This window comes from Lampetra planeri, chromosome 17 (assembly GCF_965212315.1).
Source record: "Lampetra planeri chromosome 17, kcLamPlan1.2.h2, whole genome shotgun sequence".
Lineage (NCBI taxonomy): Eukaryota > Metazoa > Chordata > Hyperoartia > Petromyzontiformes > Petromyzontidae > Lampetra > Lampetra planeri.
The window spans coordinates 11,676,684-11,704,347 of NC_136123.1; the positions used below are offsets into that span (position 1 = coordinate 11,676,684).

The 27,664-nt window shown below is 48.5% G+C and overlaps 1 pseudogene across 1 annotated transcript in view; it reads left to right on the forward strand.

Moving 5' to 3' along the window:
• Positions 1-27,664, forward strand: part of LOC144723373 (zinc finger homeobox protein 3-like) — a 196,061-nt pseudogene that overhangs the window by 79,460 nt on the left and 88,937 nt on the right. The window contains exon 4 of the transcript XR_013586152.1: positions 5,423-5,690. The product of XR_013586152.1 is annotated as a zinc finger homeobox protein 3-like (transcript). The remainder of the gene's footprint in view (positions 1-5,422; positions 5,691-27,664) is intronic.

Below are 27,664 nucleotides of genomic sequence, written 5' to 3' on the forward strand. Positions count from 1 at the left end.
TTCATTTGTTCTCTTTTTGTTCATTGAAGGTGATGCGCTGGCGATTAATCTCACTCGCGCGGCAGTCTTACGCAACCGTATTCACTGCTATTAGTGTTTTGGGAAGGCCCTTCATTTGTTGTGATTATTTTGGATGAATTATACATGAGATTGATTAAAATGTTCTCTTATTAATATGCTTCCTCATTGTTAATATTTTCATTCTCTTTCTTGAAAGCCACCCCTGCCGCTACCCTATTTTTTCCCCTCCTCGTCATCAAACCGGTTATTTGTGGCGTCGTTTGAATAGCCAAAGAGTAGTGGAACGTTTGTGCGCAGAATTTCACACATCTGTTCTTATATATTTTTTTCACTTCATGCGATGTGGTGCAAGCGAAATCCGGTAGGATCCAACATTCTTGGCGAAAACTTCCTCAACACCGCGATGCGTCCTCCATGCTGGAGTTTGCGTAACTATCGTGTCTGTGCCGTGTAAAATTGTCAGAGCGCACTGTTTGTATCGAGGTCTGCAAGGGCCACGGCCATGCGTCTGAAACTCTTCGTTAATCTCTGTGTACCAGCGCTTGCCAGAAAAGCATCCTTCCACGGCCCCCAATTATAATCCCAGATGTCTAGAGGATGCTTGCGAGTGCAAGGATCAAATCAAGGATGCTGCTGAGCGATCAGGGCAGAGGGCGGGGGGACGGTGGAGCACAAATGTCGGGAAGGGAAATAGAACATGCGTGAAAAAAAGTGGTGGAAACTTTTTGAGAGAGAGTGGGGGGGGTAGAGCTAATGAGAAAGTTGTGTGCGGCCTGCATGCGATCCCTCAGTGGGGTCTCGTGTGGGCAATAAATGGCTTCCCGGGAAAAATCTCTGGGCTCCGTGCACCTGCAAGGCTGTTTATGTCTCGCTGGGCCCGAAAAACACACTGACCCCTTTGTTTTAGTCTTAATTATCTGCACATATCTCCTCCTCCTTTAACAACGGCATGGCAATTTGTTGCTGGAATTAATGAAGCCTGTTAATAAGCTAAACACATTTGAATAAAGCACGCTTCGCTTCGCCTTCTCTCGGTTTGCCCTCCGGAAATAATAATTATTTCCTAAAACCGCCACAACATGTTTGGCACCAAACCTGTATTTACTGGACCCTGGCCAGCAACTGTACTCCCTTAGGGTCGCAAATTAAAGTCTTCTTAGGTGAGAGAACGAGTTTGCTGTTAAAACAGAAACCCCAAAACATAAAAGAATGTAGCCTACACAATGATAATTTGACCTTCGCGTAATCAATGGCTTCTCAGTGCGGGTTACGCTGACGCAATGCGTCCGAGGTCCCCGCGTGTATTATTTAGTTTTGGAGCCACGCCGCCCCCCTTGACGGACGCCGGCAGTGTCGCCTCCGCGTGGGAAGTTTGCGCGGCCGTCTCGGCGCGCAGCGGTCGCGTGCTCGGGCACTGTACTCGTAATAAGCGCGGGCTAATTGTGACAAGTGCTCTTTGCCCCACCGCACACAAAACGTCAATAAATATTTAATAAGTTTGGCGCGTAATGAGTACTCCGCGTTTACAGAGCGAGGCGCCAGCCCTCTGGCTCATTAGCGTAAACACTTTGATAACCAATTTGCATACATATAGATAGAGTGTGGGAGAATAACACCGCACGTAAACACTTGTAAGTGTGCGTGTAAAGTGAACATTCGCACGAGCGTTTACCCGATTTACCCGCAGCTCGACGCTGAGCTTGTGCCCACGATATGCCAGCGTGCCAAAATGGCCCTGACCTTTTTCCTTTTGGTTTTTCTTAATCGGACAACCCCAAAAATGCACCCATGGGCAAAGCCACGGGCAGGAGGCATGCAACTGAAGTATCTGTTTATTAAATGAGGCGCACCGTGATTAACGCGGGACACCTGCGCTAGTCCCAGTCTGCTGCTTTGGCGAACGCTCAACGGTGGACGGCGTCTGCGGGGGTGGATGGGGGGGAACTCGCTCGTGGTCTTTTTTGCACTATGCATGTCCTCCTCCTCCAACCCCCTCCCTTCTCCTCCTCCTGTGGGGGACCCCCCTCCCCCACCTTTTGAATTGCGGAATCGCCCCCCACCCCGCGATACCTCGCGCGCTGTACGGAGTGTGCGCCCGCGCGCCCGCGCGCATTCCGTTCGTCGACACAGGGGGTGCCCCCTTCAAATAAGCAGATGGGGCCAGAGCCAAAAGGCCATTCCGGCAAGTCGGATCTTTTAATATTACGCCAGACACCCCCGCGCTAAGTATAGACCGTGCCGTATTGAATGAGCGCCGTATTCTGATATTATGTTTTCGCTAACAAAGTGGCGGCAGAACTAATAATAAAAGGCCATATATTAAAATCTGAATGCGGTGCATAGGGTTGGAGCCCATTACGGAAAACTGTATATAAGCAGCACCACATGCGCCATTAGAACAGCCATTCAATTACATTAAAGCTACATCCAGGAGGTCTTCATGAGGGCCTGTTGGCTGAAATATTGGCGGACATGTGTGTTTTTATTTAAATGTTTGCCTTTAATATCGTTGTGCTTTCATGAACTACAAACACTAACCGAAGCAGAAAGAATGCATGCGCGTGTGAGTGCTCGTACACGATTGTTGTTGCTGGCTCGTGTTTACGTAGGTTTTTTTTACTGCCTCTTCACTTTTACATTTACCAGCATTTCCAGTGTTTACCCATTGGTGCAAACGGATAGCAGTTACCCCCCACCCTTAGTCCAAAGCCGATGGATGAAGCGAAAGAAGTTCAACACACATACGCACGTACGGGCAACGTAGAATCGCTCCTGTTCTTGCGGAAGTGCGCATCGGAGTTGCATTGCACCAGGCCTGACTGGACACAACGCCTGAGTGAGTGACCATGTCAAGGGAGGTGATGGCCCCACATCTGCATTGACTTCCACCTGAGTTGACCCCCACCTGGGTTGACCCCACCTGATTTGACCTCCACCTGAGTTGACCCCCACCTGAGTTGACCCCACCTGGGTTGACCTCCACCTGAGTTGACCTCCACCTGAGTTGATCCCACCTGGGTTGACCCCACCTGAGTTGACCCCACCTCCACAGGGAGAGAGGCATCTCGTGTGTCTGATTGAGCAAGTTCTTTTGCTCCTGAGCACATTCCCACGATGGGGACCAGTCTCGCCGTCGGACAATCGCTGTTGACTGCCTGCCCCAAGTGATTACTCGTTTTTTAACAGCCCCCTGTGGGGTGATGGGCCTGGTCTACCCCAACCGGGCATTCTGAGTCGACTTATCTGTCACGGCACAACCTGGTTGCATCAGATGTGTCTGTGTGTGTGTAAAATAAACTAAACTTTTTCATTTTGCCAGTCAAGCCCCACTGAGTTACATAGCTATTGTTCAGAAGGGACCTGGCCACAAATGTTAGCCCAACGAAGTGGCTTATCATGTGGAAATGCTTAGCATGCGGAAATTTATTGCAGCCAAATACTCTAAACGCATTTAGATTCTTAATGTGAAGAAAAAAAACGGAGGTCCCGGAGAAAAATCAACGCGGCTACGGGGAGAACATGCAAACTTCAAATTTACCGCAGGCGTCAGGGTCGGGATCGAACCCACGACCTCGTGCATACCAGGCGAGGTAGTTAACATCTCGCCACTATGGCGCCCTATATATATAGATTGAAAACAGACTTGCGTGAAACACACATATTTCTTAGTGCACAGGGCAGTGATAGTAGGAAGCCTGAGATTATAATCCATTAGCCAGGTGTGGGTCCTTCTGTTATATTAAAGCAAAAACATTTTTGGCTCAGTCTTATTTTAAGCAAACATTGTGTAGTTCTCGACACATTACAAACCCCCCTGGCCACACGCTGCGGTTACCTCTCGTGCCGGGGCCTTGGGAACTTCACTGAACAGAGCCAGGGCAAGCCCCAACGCCGTCGCCGGTGACGCGGCGGGCCCCGCGTGAGCCTCGTGGAGATGTTCCGACCCGGTCAGTGGTCCAGGCTGGCTTAAGAGTCATCCTGCCAAAACGTGGCCATGTAATGAGGCTTAGAGGAGGGACTACGGCGACCTTCGTGTAGGCCTCGTCACAGCACAGTCCTGAGATGGGTAGACAGGCAGGAATGAGAATACTTCACGGGCGCAGCCAGCATTTGGAACATTCAGAATATAAGTTAAACGTTGTTATTAGTGATGACATTAAGGTCTCGTAATGTTTGGGTGTAGCTCAAGGTCTGCGTGTTTGAGTTGTATTCGCTACCAACAGTTCGTCATATTAACTGTCACTCATTTTGAGTTCATAATGTTTTACTCCCCACCCTCTTTTGTCTTTTCGTGTCCTCACGTATGCATATGTGTGTGTGCGTGTGTGTGCGTGTATGTCTGCGTGTGTGTCTGCGTGTGTGTGCACGTGCTTGTATGTGGGATCACGGCCGACATCGGCGGCGAATGTCTGAACCGGTCCTGGGGCTCCCCTGAGGTCACATGGCCACAACTTAGTACCTGGCGCAGTGTGTAAACTTTGGCATTGGGGAGACAAAGGTGGCCTGGCGTGGTGGTGGCCACCTAACCCCTCACGCACCGTAGGTGGGCTATAGTCTATGTACTACAACTGCACATCGGATTTCTCCGGGATAAATCGTGGTTTTGATTCTATATGGCGGATGTTTGTTTTTAGAATCCATTTTCAAGTGCATCTCTTTGTGTGAGTGTATTACAAATGGACGTGCTGGCATCCATTCGTATGGCCACATTATGCGACTGTTCATCCTTGTACCGGTGCTTGTGTGTCTGTGCCCCTGCGTTTACATGTTGAGCGGTGGTGCAACGGTTAGCGTTCTGCGCTACAAACCCAGCCAACTTGTGTTCGATTCTCAGCCATGGGCAATATCATTGGTGACTATCTGAACCGGTCATGGACCATCACTTTGGTCGACTCAGCATTAAATCACTAGTTATTTTTTGTACGAGCTTTAATAACAGCATAGCGGTGGGGGTGGAGCGGTAGCGTAGCGGTTAGCGTAGCGGTTAGCGTAGCGGTTAGCGTAGCGGTTAGCGTAGCGGTTAGCGTAGCGGTTAGCGTGCTGTGCTACAAACCCGGCGACCCGAGTTCAGAATCTTTGTTTAGATTGGGGGAATCCAATGAGCTATGAAGCTCTTTTTCACAAATTTCCAGTATGGGCGGTCGATTCCTGCTCACAGCCAACACCAGTGACGATTACGTGAACTGGTCCCGGGCCTCCCCTAGGTTGACTCGGTCTCAATTGAGTACCTGGTGCAGTGTGTGTAAACGTTGCCGCTGGGGAGACAAAGGCGACCGGGCGTGGTGCTGGCCACCCAACCCCTCGTGCCCAATTCCGGCCTTTGCAGGTGCTCGCTAACAGCACTTGCCCCAACAGTCTGTTAAAGCTACATGGGTGGGGTCTTTGTCTTTGTCTCTTGCAGTTCCTGCAGCAGCAGGACGCAGCTGTGCGTCCAGAGGCGCGCTCCTACCACTGCACGCTGTGCGACTACGGCACGCGCTCGCGCCTCAACCTGCTGCAGCACGCGCGCTCCCTCAAGCATCAGCACAACGAGGGGCTCCGCCGCATGCACCTCACCGCCCAGCAGCAGCAGCAGGCGGTGGCGGTGGAGGCGTCCGATCGCAGCGCGAGCAGGGAACGAGCTTTTGCCCAGTTCTTTGTGGTGCGCGAAGCTCCGGCGAGCGAGAATGGTGAGTGTCCGTCCGCGCGCTGCCCTCCCCGGCTGCTCCGTCGTGAACTCACGGCTCCTGTATTGCTGTGCGTGTTTGTGCGTGCGTGTGTGTATGTGCTCGCTAATGTCAATTGCCCCAACAGTCTGTTAAGGCTATACAGGGGTTCTTTATCTTTGTGTATGTGGGGTTTGGTAGAGTAGTGGTTAACGCACGGCACTACGAACCCGGTGAGTTCGATTCCCGCTCATGGCCAACACTGGTGACGATTATCTGAACTTCTCCTAGGCCTCCCCTAGGTCGATTCAGCCTCAAATGAGTACCCGGTGCGATGTGTAAACATCGTCACTAGGGAGACAAAAGTGGCCGGGGAGTGGTGCTTGCCACCCCAACCCCTCGTGTGTCGTGCCGGCCTTCATAGGCACTCGCTAACAGCACTTGCCCCGATAGTCTGTCAAGGCTGCACAGGGTGGGGGGAGACTGCTACGGTCATGGTCTCAGTTCGTGGCCACACACAACACGAGTGGCTATTGGTGGCTGATCGTGGTCTAGACCGAGAGTTAAACCCACAATATTTACAATTTGAAAACGATGTTTTGCTGGTGATTGCAACCAGCTTCATCAGGCAGTTTGTTAATACCACATTTATAATTAAGCCATCTAGCCCAAAACAAACTTTATTATTGATGACATTGGTCGCGAAAGCCTACGTGTTAAACTGTATTTGCTCTGGCAGTCTTAGGCAATGTAATAACATCGTTACATTTGAATACATACCACTATCACACCTACCAAAGCTACACGGGCCACAAGCAAATTGCTGTCCCTTACAATTCAACCATTTATTTTCAGAATTATTACCTGCAAACTCTTACACTCGGATTTTTCAGTTTCGTGGATAGACATTGGGACGCAGGCCTCATCGCCACGTGTGTGTTTGTGTTCGTTATGTAGACCCGCCATGTGAGTTTGTGCACTACAAGCCCGTGTGTGTGTACGACTGCGTCCGTGTATGGTGCACGTGCGCGTGATGTGTTTTTATATTTAGCCATGTTTGAATTGTGGGTACGTGCATATGTATGTTGAACTTCTTTCGCATCGTACGCAGCCAACCGTGCGAATCGGAGGTGTGAATTGTGTATTCATGATTTTACCATGTGCACATTGGCGTTACGTAAAAAAGGCAAAAAAAACTTTGGGAACAGATTTTTCTAAGCACACACACGGCCTCTTTCATCACCACTACTGTGATATAAGAGCTAAATAACGAGCACGATACCTTTTGGGCTCTCGCCCCTCTTCAGGGTGGCAGTGATCGCTACATGTTCTGTTGTTGTAAATCAAAGCAATCCATTAACATCACGACACTTCATCAATAGAAGGGGGCTTTTAAAAAGAAGCCAAAGAGTTGAGCCGGCCTCCATGTTCACAACCAAAGACAAAGACCCCCCATATAGCCTTAACAGATTGTTGTGGCAAGTGCTGTTAGCGAGCATCTTCGAAGGCCGGCACGGCACACGAAGGGGGTGGGTGGCCAGCACCAAGCTCCGACCGCTTTGTCTCCCGAGTGGCGATGTTTTACACACCACACATGGTACTGAATTGAGGCTGAGTCGACCTAGGGGAGGCCCAGGGCCGGTTCAGATAATCGTCACTGGTGTTGGCCGTGAGCGGGAATCGAACCCGGGTCGCAAGTTTCGTAGCGCACACGAACGGGGCGACCCGCACCGGTTTGCGTCAAAGCACTCAGTTTTGTGCCGCGTGTGCGACGATGCTTTCCCTGACCGACGCCTCATTGTTTTGCATTGCCGTTGGCTCTTTGGTGCACGTCGTGACTAAAATAGACGGGCCCATCAAAATGGACAACCGACCAAATGGGGAGGACGGCGCGCGAGAACGTATTTCCGTGGGCAGATCGCGATCTCGCATTTTTATCGCGAGCTCAGGTGCGCAGCAGCGGCGGCGGCACGGCTCTCGGGCTTTGTGCGGCGGAGTCCCGACTGTAATCCCTCTCACGCGCCGACAAGGTGACGGATGACAGTCGATACCCCCCCCCCCGCGCCAAGTGTACAGAGCGATGCGCCGCAAACGGCTTCTGCCGCCAAGGAGCAGGTCGCACTGAACTTAATGGAAGGACAAGGAGGGCGGCAATAGCAGCAGCGGCAGGGGGTGAGCGCAATGTCGAGCACTTAGTCTGTCAGGTGCACCTCTGTAATAATCATCATCATCATCAGTCATGGTCAATCCACTGCTGAATTAAGGTCTCCCCCGAGCTTCAACCACGATCCTCCAATGTAATGATCTTCCTAGCGCACGCACATGAACCGATTTCATTTGCTTCTCCTCCTCGGTGTGCTTCTTCTCCGATTGCGTTCCGTTCCTTGACCGCCACTCCGTTATTAGTCTTGACCATTGGCCGTGATCCTCTCTGGCTGTGACGTGTCCCTGCCCAAGCCCGCCCCACTTACTTCTCTGGACCGTTTGAACGATGCAATATATACGGTATATGTACAGTAGGCAGTAGCGTTCTCATTCCATGTGCAGATCCGTCCCCGAGGGTTACACGGGAATCGGGGCGACTGCCCCGGGCCCCTCGCTTTGGGGGGCCCCCCCGCGCTTCGATGTCACGGTGTCAGATGTAACATTGCTGGTTTAGTTTGAAGGTGTCGGGGGGGGGGGGCCCGTACCCCACTATGGCCAGCCCTGTTCATGTGTTCTCTGTTTGTCTCTCAATGTAAGGCCGAGAATGTATTATTTTTATCGTCTATATAGGCTTATTGGAGGGATCGGTGGAGCAATGTTTAGAGCACTGTGCTATTAATCCGGTATCCCGACTTAGGTTCTTGCCAACGGCTAACATCAGTGGCGAGTTGTATCTGAACTGCTTCTGAGAAACGCAGCCTTCCCCAACCTGCACTGACCAAAACAAATCCCCGGAATCTAAAATGGTGTGGGGAGGCATTCATCCAGCAGTGGACTGGCAAAGGGCGGTAAATTATTGTTATTATTAATTATTATTTATAGGCAGAAATCATATTTAATCAATACCTGTATCTCACCCGTAATCTTACTAGCTCTAGATATATATTTTTAATTGAGAGATGGATTATTTTTATGCTGGATTTAATTAGATATACGCCTTTATCTCCTCGCACATTTGACGAACCTTTGACCCGGAGAGATTTTGCACATTTTGCGTCGGTGGCTTCAATGAGAGCTCCGCTGCACACATGGACACCACGGCTCTTCCATAAAATCCCCACGGAAAGGTGGAGACGCATAAAATATTGGAGCTGCGGTGGCGATGTTAACGACCTCGCCTGGTATACAGGAGGTTGTGGGTTCGATCCCGACCCTGATGCCTGCTGTATATTTGGAGTTCACATGTTTTCCGTGTAGTCGCGTAGATTTTGCTCCGGGTCCTCCAGTTTTTCCCTTCACATTTATAAACACGTGCTCTGAGTATTGGGCTGCTATACATGTCTACATGATAAGCCACTTCCTTGAGCTATCATTTGTGACAGCCAGGTCACTTTTGAAAAAGAGCTGTGTAGCTCAGTGGGCCTTACCTGGTAAAATAAATAATAGTTAATAATTAAAAAATACCTCACGATCTCAGCAACAAACTGAATCCATCCTCTGTATAGAGATAGTAGAAGCCCTCTTGTAAGACACCTTGATTATAAAACAACCTTGGCTCTAAGTTCATTAATTTCTCTCAGTTGCTTGAACTGGACATCTCAATACTTCCAATATTTGGCAGCCAGATGAAACGAGGATTTTTTTTGCACATTTTTAGCAAATGCATCATCAACTGGAAGAAATGAATTTACAAGTCAGCCGATGAAAAAGATCTAAAAAGCTGGAAGATCACATTACGAGCTCCTTTTGCAAATGTGTGTTCACTTGTTAGGTTTTTTTACATTAAAAAGTCACTTAATATTCATGGTATGCTAAAAAAAATGACACGACCATAAATATTAAGTGGCACATTGACATGGACCCCAGATACTGTATTAGTTAAGACATGATACAATGTCATACCACAGACCTCATAACACGCCGTGTGGCTGTATCGGGTTGTCATAATAAGTGGGGCACCAGTCACTTCGGCTTGTGTGGTGATAACTCAATACCAGTCCACGGGGGACTAACCCTTTAAATATCACTTTCATAGAAATGCACTCCTTGGCACTCGAAATGAAAAAAAACAACGGGCGAGTTGTCGTCGAAAATTACTCGACAGTCACAACGGCCTCCGTTTGCTATCCGCGACCGTGGGCACGCAAGCGAGAAGGTGCCCATGCGGAGGACTCGCCCTCCCACTCGCGCGCCATTCATTAGCGGCGCCTCCTAAGCGACCCGCATTGGCACCGCAGCCAGGTGCAAGAGCCGTCCCTTAATGGGTACTCAGCGGCGCCCGCGGTACGACGAGCCTGAGTGCAGAGGCCAAATTCCAGTAGGAAAAACCCACAAGCGGCCAGAGCGCGCGTGGAGCATTGTTTACACCTGCAGGCCCCTCGGCAGTGCTTGTGAGCCTATACAGGCGTCGCTGATTAGCCGTGACATGCTGCCCTATTTGGAGGGGTGGGGGGGGGTGTACGTAGCGCTGCTGATCCACCCCTGCAGTGCTCGCTGCTCCCTCGCGCACAGGGGAGAGCACTTTCGGGTGCAGCTTGCGTGGGTGTGCAAGTGGCTCTGTGGCCGTGTGCGTGCGGGGGAGCGCTGGTACGGTGGACAACGCGCACCGCACTATAACCCCGGTCATCTGAATTTGATTCCTAACATCAGCGGTGGCTGATGTTTGAAGTTGTCGTCCGGTGCGTTGTGTAAACACACCGAGGTGACAAAAGCAGCCGGGCCGTGGTGCTGCTTACACAACTCCCCCGTGTAGTACCGTGCAGGCCTTAATAGGCGCTCGCTAATAGCACTTGCCCAAACGTTCTGCTAATGGCTGGAGGGGGGTGGGGAGCCCTTTGTCTCGTTGTGTGTGCTGGCGAGCGGAGAGCAGTGGCGTAGCGCTTTCACGCCGCAGTGCAATCCTTGCTGGCTTGGGTTTGATTTCTGATTCTATACAAAAGTGACAACCTCAACGTGCCTCTACCAGGTCACTGGGGTGCTGTCGGCGAGTATCCGGGGCAGTGTCAACACGCGCAGGGGTGGAGATGAAGGCAGCTGGCTCGGTGTGTTACCGCTCGCGCTCCGTGCCATAGCCAGCCCAAGGCGGCTCTTGTGCGGCCACCTACACTGAGTGGTTTACTGGGTGGACAGTTGATGGCAGCGCTGCAATGGGGTTAATCCATTGGCGAGTGTTATCCCCTCGTGCGTGTCGTTGTTCTCCGGGTACTCCGGTTTCCTCCCACGTGCCCACTCACTAATGAAATTGACCAAACATCCGAAATGCAGGACCCTCTTGAAACACACACAGCCTTGAGACTCGGCAAGTCTTTCCTGTCTAAACAAATTGTAGTTGTTGTTTTATTAATATTATGCAACTTTTCCTTCACCGAGTCAAATTGGGCCACTTTTTCTTTGTCGTCTGCGTGCGGGTGTGTGTTGTACTTGCCGTTGCTTGTGCGCGTATGTAAAATGAGGTTTTAATGATCCAAGTTATAACGTTTCCTTCGGAAAGAATGAACATCGTTCTAGGCACAATGCGTACGTGCTGAGAAGGATATTTGAGATTTCCTGGCGAATGCACATTTGTCCCCTCAAATTATCGTTCATCTTGTCAATTAATCGCGTAATATGCACCATGAATGTGTTCTTTGTAATGAAACACGTTTGAAAAAAAAATTGGGTAATTGTATTTGGTGCTAATTATAACAAATTGCCAAGTCTTGGATGCAATTTGTAAATTGTTACTTTTTGAATGCGGAGAGTGTGCACGCTGCTTTGTGTGCCGTCTGTTCGCTCGGGTTTTGTATTTTGTGGCGGGTAGGTAGGGCCGTGGCGGAGACGCAGCGATGAATTCAGCTCACGAGCAATGCGCTGGGTGGAACGTGGCATCATCGCACGATCGTGAGAGATGGCTTGGAGAGGCCATCATACAGCAATGGGTCGATTATAGCCGATGATGATAACGACTTGATATATATTTTTTGTCATTTAAGCTATTCGGCCCTCATAGAACAATCACTTTAATTTACATTGTTTATTCACTCACTCACAACCAGATAAATTCAGAGATCCACCTGCTCTTGGGTCGACCAAATCCTTCAACGCATAACCTCATCTCGTGTAGCCTCATTGGGGATGCGTGACCACCGGGGCTTGTCAGGTGTTGTAGGTGTGGGGCTGCGAGGACGGCCAGGAGATGACAGCGTTGAGTGTCTCCTCCTCGTCCGTGCGGATCTTATCCGGGGTTCTCTACTTTTCTCCCACATGAAGCCAAACGCTCAGTAATAGAGAGCATTGGCCAAGCGTCCCATTGCAGCACCCTCATAAAAAGGAGTCTGAGGCTCAGTGGGGGTAAATATTTTACTTTACTATTATTTTGCATGTTTGCATGCTGGAGTTCGCATGTTCTACCCGTGGTCGCGTGGATTTTTCTCCAGTTTTTCCCTCCACATTTAGAAATACGTGTTTCGAGTACTGTGTTCGGCTGCGTGACATTTCCACATGATAATCCACTTTCTTGAGCTGTCATTTGTGGCCAGGTCGTTTATAAAAAAGAGCTACGTAGCTCGGTGGGCTTAACCCGGTAAAATAAAAAGTAATTTTTTTTTGTGTAGTTTATTATTATTTTGTGTATACATTTTGTGTTTAGTATTTATGCTCCGGATGACCCCTGTGGAATTTAATTTGGCTGCAGATTGTGTTTCATAGATAATACTTTGGTAAAAGCAGGAAAATTTAAATAATAATGTAGAACACATTATATTGGGCAGGCCTGTTTAGTTTTGACCATTTTGCTTATTTCAAATTGCAGTTTTGGTTTATGCAGACGTGTTCAGCATTCAGCTAAACATAAATGCATTTTTGTTAAATTGGAATGAGCATCAGGCTCCTTGCCTTAAATTATACGGCAAATATTGTTAGGTGTTATACACGAGCTCATATTTTAATGGATAGCATATGAATATGTCTGTAATATATACGAAGGTGAAATTCATGGTAAACTGCAAGGGCTGTTCACGAGCGCCTGTTGAGGTCGGGGTGATGATTCAGAATTGCACGCGAGAGCCAGCTCCAGTTGCTCGGGCTACCTTTGTCTGCTCAGACCACTTGCAGATTATCAGCGCGTTTGGCCTCATTTATTGTCGGTGGCGTCGACCTCGCCGCAAAAACCTTGGGCGCGATTTGGTATCCGCGGCCAAGAATGACCGGGAATGGAATGGGGAATAGAACGGTAGAACGGTGGGGGGAGAGGGATTCGATGTCGTTGCAGCGCCGCGTGGCTGGCGGCCGTGCACGCTGCTGTCCACGAGCTGCGCGCGCGACGCCGCGTTCATAAGCATCTTCGGCTCCGTTCGACTGCACGGCCACGGAGCTCGTCTGCGCGTGACTCGGCGCTCACGCCTCGTGATTAAACCGCGAGCAGTGTTGCACCTGAATGCGTTGTGCGTTCACCGGATTGCAGCGTCTGCTTTTGAGAGGATATTAAGTCCACCGTTCTGAGCCACATTATTTCCTTTTGGACTCTTGAGCGCAAATCTGGAGCACGCTTCGGTGTGCGCGACTATATTCCACCTGGCGCTGCACAAACTTGGCGAGGAATATAATTACGTTCACAGCTTGGGTCATCTGGTATGCTCTCGTATAGAAGCTTATGAAGGGGTAAGTGGAACCAAATGTTAAATCCCTTTAGCAGCGGTAAGGGGTTCACTCTTTGTTCCACTGATCTATTCATACACTGGTGATAGTAATGCAGCGATACCTTTCCATTTCAGATTAGCAGCAGTTAAATCAATAGGTTCTGGAAAAACGAGGCACTCTTGACAACAGCAGAAACGGAACATTCCCAGTCGTTTTCGCAGCGCTTTGTTATTGAACACCGAGGTGGGGTGTTCATGTCCGCTAGGACAATGGGAGGCCAGCGGTCAGGCAGGGCTGGCTTGGGCTGCTTTACCCACTAATTGCAGCTCTGTGAAGATTGCACAGATTGGATATTCCAGTGTGCTGCTCAACTAAGCAGTGGCCTGCACTCAGTTTTGTCGTCAACACCTGAGCCCGTAGTGGAAATTCCACATTTGCTACGCTGGAGTTATTCTCTGTAATAGGCAAGCCACGTTATGATTCCAGCTAAGTGTTAGTTATTTTATTGACCCCAGAGGAATGATGGGTTAAGTTGGACCCCCCCCAAGTAGGGCGTAAAGTATCAATCAACCTTCCGATTGTGAGTTGAGTTCAAATCGTACTGCGTGTGAATATTTTATTTGCGTTTGGCAGCTCGTGGCAATTCACGCGCTGGCCGTCGAGGTGTTTCCTCCTCTTTTTTTTTCAAACGGTAATTTATTCAAGCGGCCTCTGTTTTGTTGTTGCCTCCCGCCAAGCGCGTCGGGAAGCGATCGCGCGATGGCCACGAGGCCCCCGTGGCGCCGGGAGGTTCGTCGCAGGAGGCCGAGCGGTGGAACCAAATGGGTCATTCGGCCTTTTGGCGTTGTCCTCTGGTCTAACACTGTTTGAGACTCGACTCTAAACAAGGCTGTCTCTGGTGTGGAGTAATCAGTTTCAAGACAATGCATCATATACTACCAGAGCATGTTTTTTGTTTGCATGTGCGCCACACGTATATATGTGGCTAATGCAGACATGATTCCTTGCAAAAGGTTTCAGTTTGGTGTTTTAACATCTTAATGCCTGTTTTATTTCCATGAAGGGTGAAACCTATTTTCATATTTTGATACTGGCAAGGGAGGTCCCATGATGACAAAGCTCAACATTTTTATCAGCCGCCGCCTCCTGATCTGGCATTACTGGCAACGTTCGGCATCGAAGATTTATTAAGCTCCTCTGGCCAAGTCTTTAGGGGCCACGTTATTACAACACCCAACTCCTCTCTCACCAATAACAGTACGGCACGTGTGTGTTTAGTGCGACGTGATACGTGGCGCAATGATTCACGCACAGCCGGCGACTTTGATTTGAGTCCCCACCGTGCCCATCAATAAGGCAAGGCGAGTTGTATCTGAACCTGCTGCGAGCTTCAAGCAGGTCACCTCAGGCTTAAATTAATAGTTGGGGCGGTGTGTAAACATCAGCTCTGGGGAGGCGATGGTAGCCAGGTGCTGTGTTGTCTGCAGGTGCTTGCTAAGAGCTCTTGTACCTGCGATCGTTATGGCGAAATGGGGGCGGGATCTTTTGTGGTACATTGTAAGTTGTTGAATGGCATTGTGCAAACAACTTCATAATATTAAATAATTATTGAATGAAGGATACTTTGTCAAAAATAGTGTTTACTAAGGTAACATTAACACGTAGGCTTTCGCGACCAATATCATCCATAATACAGGTTTTTTTTGGGTTAGATCGCGTAAATATAAATGTGTCGTTAAACCCGCCACCACTTGAAACAGCCAATTAGTAAGGTTTGTCACGTAAACAGATTGTAAATGTTGTGGATTTGCTCTCCAACACACAGGTCTGCTGTACTAGTAACGAATTGGCCACGTTCTGTTTACGTGACAACCCTTACTACTTGGCTGTTTCAAGTGGTGGCGGGTTTAACGACACATTTATATTTACGCGATCTAACCCAAACATTAATTCACAATATGCATTATCTTATTTCATAAATGACAAATCAATTAAATTTGGTTAAACACAACAAATGATTAAATTGAGACTGCGTAAATAATTATTTTAACTGAAAGACTTATTCAATGTAGAGAGGATTTTCATATGATGAGCCGCTTATAATCTTAATAATCTTAATGTAGGCTATGTAACACTCTACACACAAACTAAGTTTGCCCACATGAGGGCACATCCGTCTTGGGTCTTGTCTCCTCCTGCGCGATCCCTTCCTACAACTACCATTATTGCTACTATTTTTATATTTACCAGGTGAGGCCCACTGAGCTCTATAGCTCTTTTTCAGAAGCGAACTGGCTATCACAAATGTCAGCTCAATAAAGTGGCTTATCGTGTGGAAATTTAAAGCAGACAAATGCTCTGAGCGTATGATTGTAAATGTGGAGGGAAAAACCGGGGGACCCGGATAAAAATCCACGCGACCACGGGAAGAGAGAGAGAGACACGCAAACTCCTAATATACAGCAGCAGCCGTCATGATCGGGATCGAACCCACGACCTCCTGTCTACCAGGCAAGGTGGTTAACATCTCCTAGCCACCTCCTACCACGCCCTCTCTGGTCATCACACCTTCCTCTTACCCTCCCCCTGCCCCAAGCACCTCAGAGTCTCCTTACTGCTCCCTTCCGCACACTCGTTCCCCCCGTCTCACACATCCCCGCTGTTCCTGCCCTCGCCACCGCGTTCCGCATCTCTTCACCCCGCTGCTCCCACTGCACGGTTATCGCAGATGGCGCAACGACCGTTGCTCACCGTGACATCTCATTTCCTCCGCGCGCCCCCCCACTCGCCCCGTGTCAGCGCCCCGAGCACTGCACCCTCAGCCTCACAAGTTGCTCACCTCACTCCCGTGGGTGCTACATGATGTTGACGTGTGGCGTCGCTGCACGACACAACAAACGTTGCCTATTCAACGCAATGCAGGAGATACGTTGAAAATGCGCACGCGCTCTAACCTTCGCCTGGGAAAGTTACGTTATCTTTAGTTGGGAAAGGTCTAAAATTTGTCCGGGCTCTTACTAAATTTACATTGATTAATATGCATCAAACAATTATGTATATAACCCAAGGAAAACTTAGTGGACTACTTTTGGAAGTGGGATAAAAGCATAGAGCAAACATATCTCACTGGGGGGACCGGTGATGTGTTTTCCATCAACCAATCAGACAGGCATGTGATAAAAAAAAAACCTGAACATTATTTTAAGGATTTTCTTCGTGTTAGAACGTCCCGGTGCTCAAACTGGCTAGAAGCCAGCGCTGATCTCTTTTGGCAGCCGTGAGCCGATTGTCCAAATGTTGCGTCCCCGTGATGGACACTGGTCGCGCTGTAGGAAGACCGCCTTCCCCACAGCGTTTATTTCTATCGATCATCTCCCCCCCCCACCCCCTAGGATCGCGATTCGATCGCTCCGCGCGCACAGTGCTTCCCCGGCCGCGGCTCGTCGTTTTGGTAACAGGCGGGGTGCGATGGTGTCCGGCGTGGCTGCCCGCACACACTCATTCGCGTTGTTTTGGAATGCACTCTAGCAACATGCATGGCAATCGCCCCCCTTCTGAAGAAAAGGCAAAAAATTCTGAGAGGAGGTGTTTTTTTTTTAACAGAAATAATTCAATTACACCAGAGACAACCCAAAGGTGTGTCGGAGAAAACAGAGCCTCGTTCCCCTCGCCCCGGCGTCGGCCCCGCGCGCGAACGATCGCGAGCGGGGCCAACGATTTGCATCCCCGGCGGGGGTTTGCAAAACTCTCGTGTTAACGCCGAGCGCGACACGGCGCCGCGCTCTCGGCGGCTTTTGAGGTGGCGCGTTTGTGCTGTCCGTTGCGCTCCGCAGGTGCCCGGCGCTGGCGCTGTGCGGGCATCGTGTTCTAATTGCATTCCTGCCTGTGATCCAGTTTGCACGCAAGCCCCAGGATCGGGTATCATTTAGGGTCTCGCAGCCACAGGAACATTCCGAAAAGAAAAAAACACAGAGAAAAAAAAAGGGGCTGCCCCCAGGAGAGCGGAGCTACGAAAACTTTGCGCTTGCGCTGTAATCTTTCATTTCCTATCGCACGCCCGATATGCCTTACGGCTCCAGGGAGTGTTTCCAACACTTGGGGTTTTTTTTCGCTGTAATTTCTAAGTTTGGGGGTTGCTGGCGTTGGACTTTTGCGGTTAGAGCGCGGAGCCGAGTGCTGTTAGCATCAGTTCTTATAGTTTGGAGCGGTACGAATCAAGTGATTAATACGTGTAAAGAAAAGGATTTTTTTTTTAAAGGTTTCACAATTTTTGGGTTATTTCATCAGTCTGCTGAAATGTTTACGCCACAGAAAAGAGAAATTATGGCCCGAAAAATGACAGTGATTTATTCAAAATGCGTACACTCACACAATTGACGCTTGTCACTGCAGCTGAATTAATTTGTATGAATTACCCAACTTTCTGACTTCTACGTACAGTGTTGAGGGAACGTATTGTAATTCTCCACAACAGGAACGCTCGGTTGTATTACACACGCCACCTCTGAGATATGTACACTGTACATTGTCTCAAACACATTCACGTGAAATATGTAGGAACTGAATCCACTGGGGCAGGTTTCTTTTTTTTTTAAACCTGTCACAGACGATATAAGCGTACAGTATTACATTGTAATTGAATAATGAGACCATTTTATTAAAAACACCAAAACTTTGTTGTAAGGGATTTTTATTTCCTGAAGCCAGATCAAAGAACTCCTTTTCAATAAGCGTAACCTTGGAAATGTTCCCCCTGCTAGGTTCGTGAGAAACTTGAAAAAATGGAAAAAGTTACAAACAAGACGAACATCATCACAGCGCACGACTTGCACCTTCGTCACTTTTTATCTATTGTCTGTTTAGTTATGACGAGCGGGAGTTTACCTCCATGCCATCGTAACGTCCACTGCCCGGGCTGAGCGGACGTCACTCATAGAGATGTTAGCTTCACCATGCACCGCATTGTTGGTGTGTTATTTAAAGTTAAATATAGTAGCGGGCCTCTCAGCTTCTCAATTCCCTTTCATGTTGGCCCACGTAATGCATACCACCGCTGCACATTCTCTTCAAAGGAACTAATTTGTTGGTATTTTGAGTTATTTAAATCATATATTTCTCCTTTTAAGTTGGAAACATTGAATAAGGTATACTTATATTATATTCCCCAGAAACGTGACGCGTATTATTTAACTTTATATCCTCGCCTGGATCGTTGCCAAACAGGCACACTGCTTTAGTAGCAAGAGAGCGCTAAATTGATACAGCGTGGTCGTGAAAACTCATATCCTGGTGCTTCGCAGCATAAACGAGTCTATTGAAAGTACGCACACCGAGACAGAAACATTTACACGCACAAGCCGTAGGAGATGTTTGCTGGGAATGTTTCTAACGGAATGTTGCAAATTGCTAAATGTTTTTTGAGAGCGTGGAGACTCGCCCTTGGCTGTGGCTTGTGCAGGATGTTAATAGTCAATATTAATAATTGTAGAAATGGTGAAGAATTCGATCTGCATTATTGTAACAATTTATTGCCCTCGTGAAGGAAACGTGGCAAAAATGCCAACGTGTAAAAACCGCAAACGATCGCGGCGATTCAAGCAGGACAGGTTTTCAAGGTGACAGACATCCACAGACTTATTTGTACGCATCCTTTAATCTGCATTACTATAGGGGTGAGCCTCATGCAGAGTCGGTGTTGGTTGCTCTGCAGCTAGACTGGTTCCCATCAGGGAAATGCAGAATTTCCACCACTGGCTTAGAACCGCCAATACAAGCCAACTCCACCCAGTGCGTACGTGAGCGTGGGTGCACCTCGTGTCAAAATGTTTTTACGTCACCGTGGAACGGCCCAAACGCCTTTGCCCTCGCGATATTCCCTCCCTCGCTCGTCGAGGGCAATGTGGCCAACGTGCGACGCAGCCATGGACGTTCCCGAGACGTTCAACCGGGACAAGAGCGGGTTTCAGCGTCGTGGCGGGTGAGCGGATAGCGGCTGACGGGTCCTTCTAGTGGAACGCCCGGTGCTGGCACGAGACACGCCAGGGCCATGTGATTCAGCCCAAGGTTTTTGACTTCTGTGTGTGTGTGTACACTTGCCCACATGTGCTTCCTTTTTGTTCCGTGCCACTCCGTTTGAGGGCCGGCTGAACCGTGAGCACGTGTTCATAGTTATGAAGCCTTCGCTAGTTTCTAGGCGCGGCATCTGGTCCGAGTTTTTTTTTTTCCCGGGGCCATGGAAATATTGACTCCGGCGCCCAAAATGCCAAAGTTAATCAAACAGCTCGTGTGTTTCATTAATTAGGGAGGCGTTGTTTCAACTCGTGACCTTGTTTACCATGCATTTTGGAGAGTAGACAATGGGTTTGGTTGAGTAAATTAGTCTCACGAGGTGTTTGTCTAGAAATTTTCAAATTGTTTTTTATTAGTTTAGTTTCCATATACAGAATACAGTGTGCGGTGCACATATGACCAATATATAGACGTGTGTGGGTGTGTGCAATTAGCCGAGTGGTTTTTCTTGCGCATCTGTTAACGCACACACTTCATTTGTTGCAGTCGCAGACTTAAACTCAGCGGCAGTGCATGCGGTCGCAACGAGCCGCTGTGTTGCGCACGCTCCGCATTCAGTCTGTTCCATTCCCGTAGGAAAATTGCAAAAGTGCTTGCCATAAATGAACCACAACATCTTGCTGATCTCGTCAAGGAGCATGAACTATCACCCCAACTCCGGTCATTCTCGCAGCAGCGACTTTTCGCCAACCGTCAAACAAAGACGGTCACCGCCTCACGCGCTTTCAGATGTGCTTTTGTGGACGTCTGAAATGTTCTTCCTTCTGATATTAGGAAGCCACTGGAGCCATGCACTTTTAAATACTCGAGATTGAAAACTCACTTATTTAGAACTGCATTTAGTGTTTAGTTTATTATCCTTCCCCCGCACCTCCGATTAGCACGGTTGGCTACGTACGGTACGAAAGAAGGTCAGCATACATACGACCTTCACAGACTTCACGAGCTAAAACATGCAGCCGGTGCGTCGCCTGCCAACGCACCCTCCACCCCTCTCCCGTGCGGAGACGCCGCTCCGCTGGCTCACATGCTCCGTCCTCGGTTGGCCGCTCGGCGCTCCGATGTAGGCCCACTCGACCGACTCAGCCGAGCCGGCTTGGCACAGGCACACCGCAACGACGGGATGCACGGACGTTTGGACGCGGGTGACGTCTGTCCCTGATAGGACCGAAAGGGGCGCTTGTATGTACTTATGTTGATCTTCTGTCACACCGTACGTAGCCATCCACGCGAATTGGAGGTGCCGGGGAAGGACAACAAACTAAACACCAAAAGCAGTTTTAAAGAAATTAGTTTTCAATCTCGATGATTTAAAAGTGCATAGCTCCATTGGCTTCCTAATATCAGAAGGAAGAGCATTGCAGATGGCAGCAGAAGCACATACGAAAGCGCGTGATGCGGTGACCGTCTTTGCAAATGGGTGGAGGGCGTGTACGTTTGATGGAGGGTCGGCTGGTTATTGAGAACAGACCTCGGCATGACAGCCGGAGGTCAGCGGCCAGATCTGAACAGATCTCAGAGGTCAGATGTCGACTGCAACCACTGTGACAGAGCAAAGCGATGGTTTGGTGGCATCAGTGGCATTGGCCATGGTTACCGTTTTTTCTCTTGAACCAATGCTAAATGTGGGTAATATCTGTAAACTGGAAGGTCTTCTTGGTTCTTTCGGTAAATTCACGTAGAATGGAAATAATAAAATAATAAAAATAAAACATAATAAAATAATTCTCACGACGTTTCGGCCACAACGCAAGCAGCCGTCCTCAGGTGAAGAACAGGTCTGACTCTGTCTTCTCGACAGACCTGTTCTTCACCTGAGGACGGCTGCTTGCTTTGTGGCCGAAACGTCGTGAGAATTATTTTATTATGTTTTATTTTTATTATTTTATTATTTCCATTCTACGTGACTTTACCGAAAGAACCAAGAAGATGAATCCCTGCAGTCACGAAAGCTTTAAATCGAAAATTAAACTGGAAGGTGTTAGCGAGAAGTTAATCCCAAGGTGATGTAATGAAAACGAAGGATGCTGGTTATTGAAGATGAAATTATATTCTGCTAATCGAGTTGTGATACTTTGGGTGTAAAATATTTGTAAACTCACACTTGTATTCAGCAAAAGTTGAAAGTCAATCAACCAATTGTATCATCTCATACCCTTCCAATGGTTATTCTGGTGCCAATTAGGCCACATCTGTGGATGTCTGGTTGAATGTGTAGGAGGAGACACACACATTCAGACATAGGACATTCCTCTTTTTCTCTCTCTCTCTGCTGTCAGCACGTTGTTGGCCAGTTCCAGTTGTAAATTTGTTGCTGCTATGCCACCATTTCATTCGATCAAGGGACTTTTCCTTCAACCCTGCCACTGTTTTCACTCCTGAATTTGTTTTTCACGCAATCAAAGACATTTCCTTCCATGTATCGCTGTCTGCTTTCCCTCAGTCTGCCCTTCTCATTATATCTTCCGCAGACTGCGCCTTATGATAACACATCCCATCCATTTTCATCTCAAAATTCCAATAACCTTCATTATTTGGCACTTTGTATCCACTCCCTTCGAACCACTGTGTTCATCTTTCCCTCTGTCTAGCTTATAGTCTTCTATTCGGCCTCAGCCTAATGCCAATGATCATATTGATACCTTCTGCGCACCTCCCATCCTTGCTGCCTTCAACACGCTGCGTGGGTTATTCCATCTTCCTGGAATTAACGTTGATATCCACACTGCTTTTCAGTGCATGCGGAAAATTACGAGGATGTTTGTCCCCTACGTGCAGCGAGCACGGAGCAGCCCTGTGTTAGGCCCATTACTAATCCACGGATGTAGGTATGCTCAGGACACTAATTGTTTTCAAGTGCTCGGCACGGAGCTGCTGATTTCCTGCTTTATCATTACTTTGCGACTCACAATGGTGGCCAATGCATCCAGCATGTCAGACGCTTTATCGCCGTTGTTATATATTCCTGTCATATGCAATTATGCAAGGCACTTATGAGTGTTCTGGACACTGGCCCTTTCTGTGAGTTACTATAATGAAGGGCCTTTGCCAACAAAACAAGATGTTTTATATATTGTTGTGTCGCATATGGCAGTGTTTAGTAATCACAACAGCAGGCAATTGGAGTCTGTGCTCTAGTGCCACAGGCCAAGTGCTTCTTGGGAATTTCTGTGAAGCAGAATATCTGCTGCTCCGATCGATTTGTGTCAGGGACGCTCAACTGCACGGAGCAGAAACAGCACAGCTGCTCATAGAACCAGATCGTGGCAATTCCGGGTTCGACCCTCCATGTGCGACCACCATGGCCACCACCACCGCCGCCGCCGCCACGGAACTCGAGGCAATGTGGCTCCACCACAGTGGGGGACAACGAACACCGCACTTTCTGCAACGGACGCACATTCCTGCGAGCGCTCCGCACGAGACGTGGCATGGGATGTACCTTCACGATTTATTCATTTCAATTGCGTCTCGCGTTGTTCAATTTGACTTTGCGGTGAACAAAATTGCGCTCGGTATGCGCTTTTTCGAAGTCCGCTTTCCCCTCCCTCTCGCCCGCCACTCCCCCCCCGCAAACTCCAGCGCCTATTTTTAAATATCGTGGGCAACTTGGCTCCGCAGTTGTTGAACTGTGATTTACTGCATATTTGACAATAATTGAATGTAATGATAACATTTACAAAACTAAATTACAAGTTATAAAAGGAAGGTCGGTCGCTCGTATATATTATTATTATTTTTACTCTGTGGTGGCTCCTGGGTTTCAGGATGGGGGACCCAGAGTTTAAAAGACGAGTTTTGAAATGGGTAATGTCAAATTTATACCACTTTTCACATTTTATTTTCATCCCCGGCATAGCACACCATTGCCGGGTATTTTATTACCAAGAATAACAAAGATTCAGGAGAAATCATGTGATCTGTACACTTGCTGTACGTCTTAGGTAAATATCAAGGGGTTAAACTTGATATCAATTGGCAACCCTCTCATAATTACTCATGTGAAAACTGTTATAAGAGCCTTAACACGTTGATACATTTATATTTTAGAAAGACCTGACATTTTCTCATTGTGGTTGATACATTTTTTCACTGAATGGGCACTTTTTTCGCACATGTCAGACACAGATACACCCCCACCCCCCGCATGCATATCTATCATAGAGACATGTGCGCAAAGGCGCAACGAGTCTTAGAAATCTATACCAAGACACACTTGTGTCACAAATGCACGGACGAAAGTCTTCTTACGCAGAAAAACCTCATCGAGTGTTGAGACTTTTTTTTTGTGAATTGGGTCCCGCACTGTGAATTTATTCCCCAATCTTCTTAATCGAGTACCCTGCTTTACGGACGACCAGTGGCAATCTGCAAGCGATGGGCGGATAGGCCGTTTGTTCAAACGGCATCTTTCGGGCAACGTGTCGACTCTACGGATTGAGTGTTTGAGCGGGCAATGACATCCTGCGTCGTCCATCAACGGCTGCCTCCACAGTGCCGTATCATTAATTAATGGACGTTTGGCACCGCTCCCTTCTCGCAGTGTGCACGTTGTATCTGGATGTAGAAATCGCGTTAGAACGATTGCAATGAATTTGCTAGGAGGCTCTGAAGGGTGGGGTAGGGGGCAGCTGATTCCCACGTTGTAGCGTTGAGCGGCGAGGTGTGTTGGGAATGAGGAGAGGTCGAGCGCGAGAAGCAGCCTCCCTGGTTCAGAAGCAGTTTCTCAGACGTAGCAAGTTCACCGCATCGTGTACATTTGTTTGTTTAACTTGATATTGACTCCCAGCCACGGCGGACATCGGTGGCGAGTTATATCGGAACCAAATCCCGGCGCCCCCTTCACCAAACCACGCTGGCCAGCATGGTGAAGTATGGTTAAACAACTCCCATGACTGACGCAGAGTGGGGAGGCCTTCATCAGGCAGTGGATTGAGCTGGCGATTCTGATTCTAATTATGATTTAAGTTACTCTGTACTAGGCATTGAGATGCATGTGCAGGGTTGGGCCAGGTCTAGGTCGATTGCAGTTGCTCTCGAGGTCGTGTTTGTGGCATCTTCCAGGACTGCTTTGTGTGAAGATGCGTAAGAGGCTTTGCTCACAAAAGAAGTTCCACTTTTTGCTGTGGCGTCAAGTTATTTCTAAGCCAAACTATGACCGTCAAATTTCAGCACTTTGTAAATCGGAGTCTTATCAGAATTTTTGCGTGTGATATATATGCATATATACTGTAGTTTATATAAGTATAAATAACATTAGTAATTTATAGTAAAAAAAAAAATGTATTACACAAAAATAAATACACAGGTCTCATTCAAGAAGTTGACCGATGTGCATGCCGAGTGCCTTAGTTTGTTGTTCTTCTCCCATGCCTCCGATTAGCACGGGTGGCGACGTATGGTGCGAAAGAAGTTCAGCGTATGTACATATGTGCGCATCGGTTGCTCCCACGCTCCCTGGGCTGTCTCTCTGCAGCCCTGCAGCCTTGCTCCTGTGCGTGGCCGTGCTGCCCCGATGTGATAACCCTGGAGCAGAGCCCCGGCTGGGTACACGAGCCGGGCGGGCGGGCGGGGGTGGCGTGTGGGTTGAGTTCTTGTGGGAGACAGGATTTGTCTGCTTCGAGTGGGCCGCTACTTCTCTCTCCCGTGCACTGTTGGTGTCAATGACCGCCGTGCAGGGACGGTCCGGGGTAATTCTATTTAGTAAAAGTTGTTCATGGCCCCCTACAGTGTCCAAAGTGCTGCATGAACTGACAAGTGACCGAGAGTTGTATATTGTATGCAGGTGTCACAGCGTAGAGCTACAATTTCCCAATAATGTATTCGAGCCTCTGCTGTGAACTACTGCAGCGCCGTACTGTGTGCCCATACCGATAGCCCACCTGGTGGCATTGGCTTGCCACGCCAAGCCTTTATCCATCAATGCCGCCGTCCGCAGTTCTTCTTCTTCTAAACATTTGAGCAGATTCCTGCACGGTCATGGCACCCGTGTGCAGAGTAGACTCTTGGAGGCGGGCACTGATCGGTCGTCCGTGCCTACCTGACTTACCCTGCCGGCCGGGTACCCACAATCCCTCACCTTTTTTTCCCTGCACAGTGGTACAAAACCTGATTTCACGCGAGTCGAAACTTCGGCTTTCGATTTTAAAAGATACTGCCGAGAAGCAATCTGGAACAAGCCTGTGAGCTGATTATGAAAAATAACCCAACGCTATTTCCTTTGAGCCAAACCCATCATTGTGTTGTACCTTTACGCTCCAATACCTCTTGCTTCCCACCTTCACCAAACCGTAAAGACCAGCTTGGTGAAGTATGGCCGGATAACACCTGGCGATGCCCTGCGGGGCAGGCAGGTTTTACATCCCACGATCCAAGTGGGGACAGCGCCCGCTCATTGAGAGAAGGGGCTAAGAGGCGAATGTCTTTGCACGGCGGTGAGAGCAGCCGCAGCAGCTGCGTGTCTCCTGTGGCGCACGCCTCCTCACCAGCCACTCCCCCCCCCGGGCACCATCACTTGTTATGAGAATCTTTCAGCGCGGTGTAAACGTTACCGCCGCTGTCGCTCCTCATAACAAAGCGGCGCGCGTCCGCGTGGCGCGCGTCACGTCCGTGCCGTGCCACGGCGTGATCCCGGCGACCGCCCGTGTTTTTGCCGGCGTCGTCGTCGCTCGCGCGTCAAGTCAGCGCCGACCGGCCGCTGTGTCACAGCGGACGAACGCTAACCTAGCCCGTGGAGTGAAGAGGAACTGGCAGCACCTGCGAGATGTTGACTACCTCGCCCGGTATACAGGAGGTCGTGGGTTTGATCGCAACCCTGACGCTTGCTGTATATTTTGAGTTTGCATGTCACCGCGGAGATTTTTCTCCGAGTCCTTACTCCGGTGTTTCCCTCTACATTTAGAATCACTTTCGTTATTCTTCATTTCATTTTCAAATTCCTGAGAAATGTTGGATGAAGAGCTCTTCCTTCAAAATGGGGCAGTAGTGGGAAATCGGCTCCCATAACAGTAAGACGTGAAGGAAAATATGATTTCGTCCAAAACAGAAGTCAAACGTAAACATTGAAACTGATTGCGCGACTTCTTTAGTGTTTGATTTCAACCAGAAGATGGTGGACATCCAAGCAAAATGTTATCATTATACAGACGTTGGCCATTTGTGTGATGAATCCACTAAGGTTATTTTAAACCGTGTGTACTACGGGGGTCTCGTTTGCAAGAGTAACCTGAGGTATTAATCTGTCAGTAGGGGGCGATGATTGCTATCGCTAAAACCCAACTGAGTAATTTTTTGACAGATGGACAGAAACACACATGCATGTAAAGGCAATTTCTACACGGTCAATTATGGGGTGTCAATAAACGCAACACTTAGAAATGATTTATCAAACATGGCGAGTGATTGCGATGTTCCCATTATGTTTCCCCATAGCACTCTGCTATATGTACACATATTTAAAAAAATCCTATACATCTTATGTCATTAGTCGTAGAGTCCTTACGCTTAATAGTTAATGTAAAGTCTCACCTATGAAGAGGCAGATTTGTAATTTTGGAAAGACCCGTCAACATTATCCACAACGCCACGCCAATTGCATGACATCCGTTTGAAAGTCACGATATGGATTCGCTGTTTTGTACCCAACCTTCACCGTGGTGAATAATAGGAATAATTGTGTGAACACTCAGCACCACTTTTTTGTTGTCAACCGACCGCATGCTCCGAAGCGTCTTCGCGTTGAAGCTTTCTAAGCATCGCTTGAGAGGCAGTGCGCACGCCGCTTGTTGTTGGTGTCCTTGGCACGTTGCTGCCCTTCCATTTAGTTATAGCACGATTCTTTTTTGGATGAGGAAAAAAAATATCTTATTTTCTATTATGGAGTGATAAAAGGTAAGCCTAGTGTTCCTTGGCTTTGGCCCCTGTGGTCCTATTTGTTTGCAATAATGTGCCCTCAAAAATACGAGCTTTGAAATTTGTCAAAGGCACAACAGGATAGATTCATAATAGACTTGCAGTTACACACAGCCTGTGCTGTTATTACAGAATCGTGTAGACTCCTCGAGTTTATTGGCAGCGTGTGGTTCTAGTGCAAGTGCCTACAAAATGTATATTTGCACAATACTTACACACCACTTGTAATTAAAGCGTGCACGTGCTTGTGTGTGTCT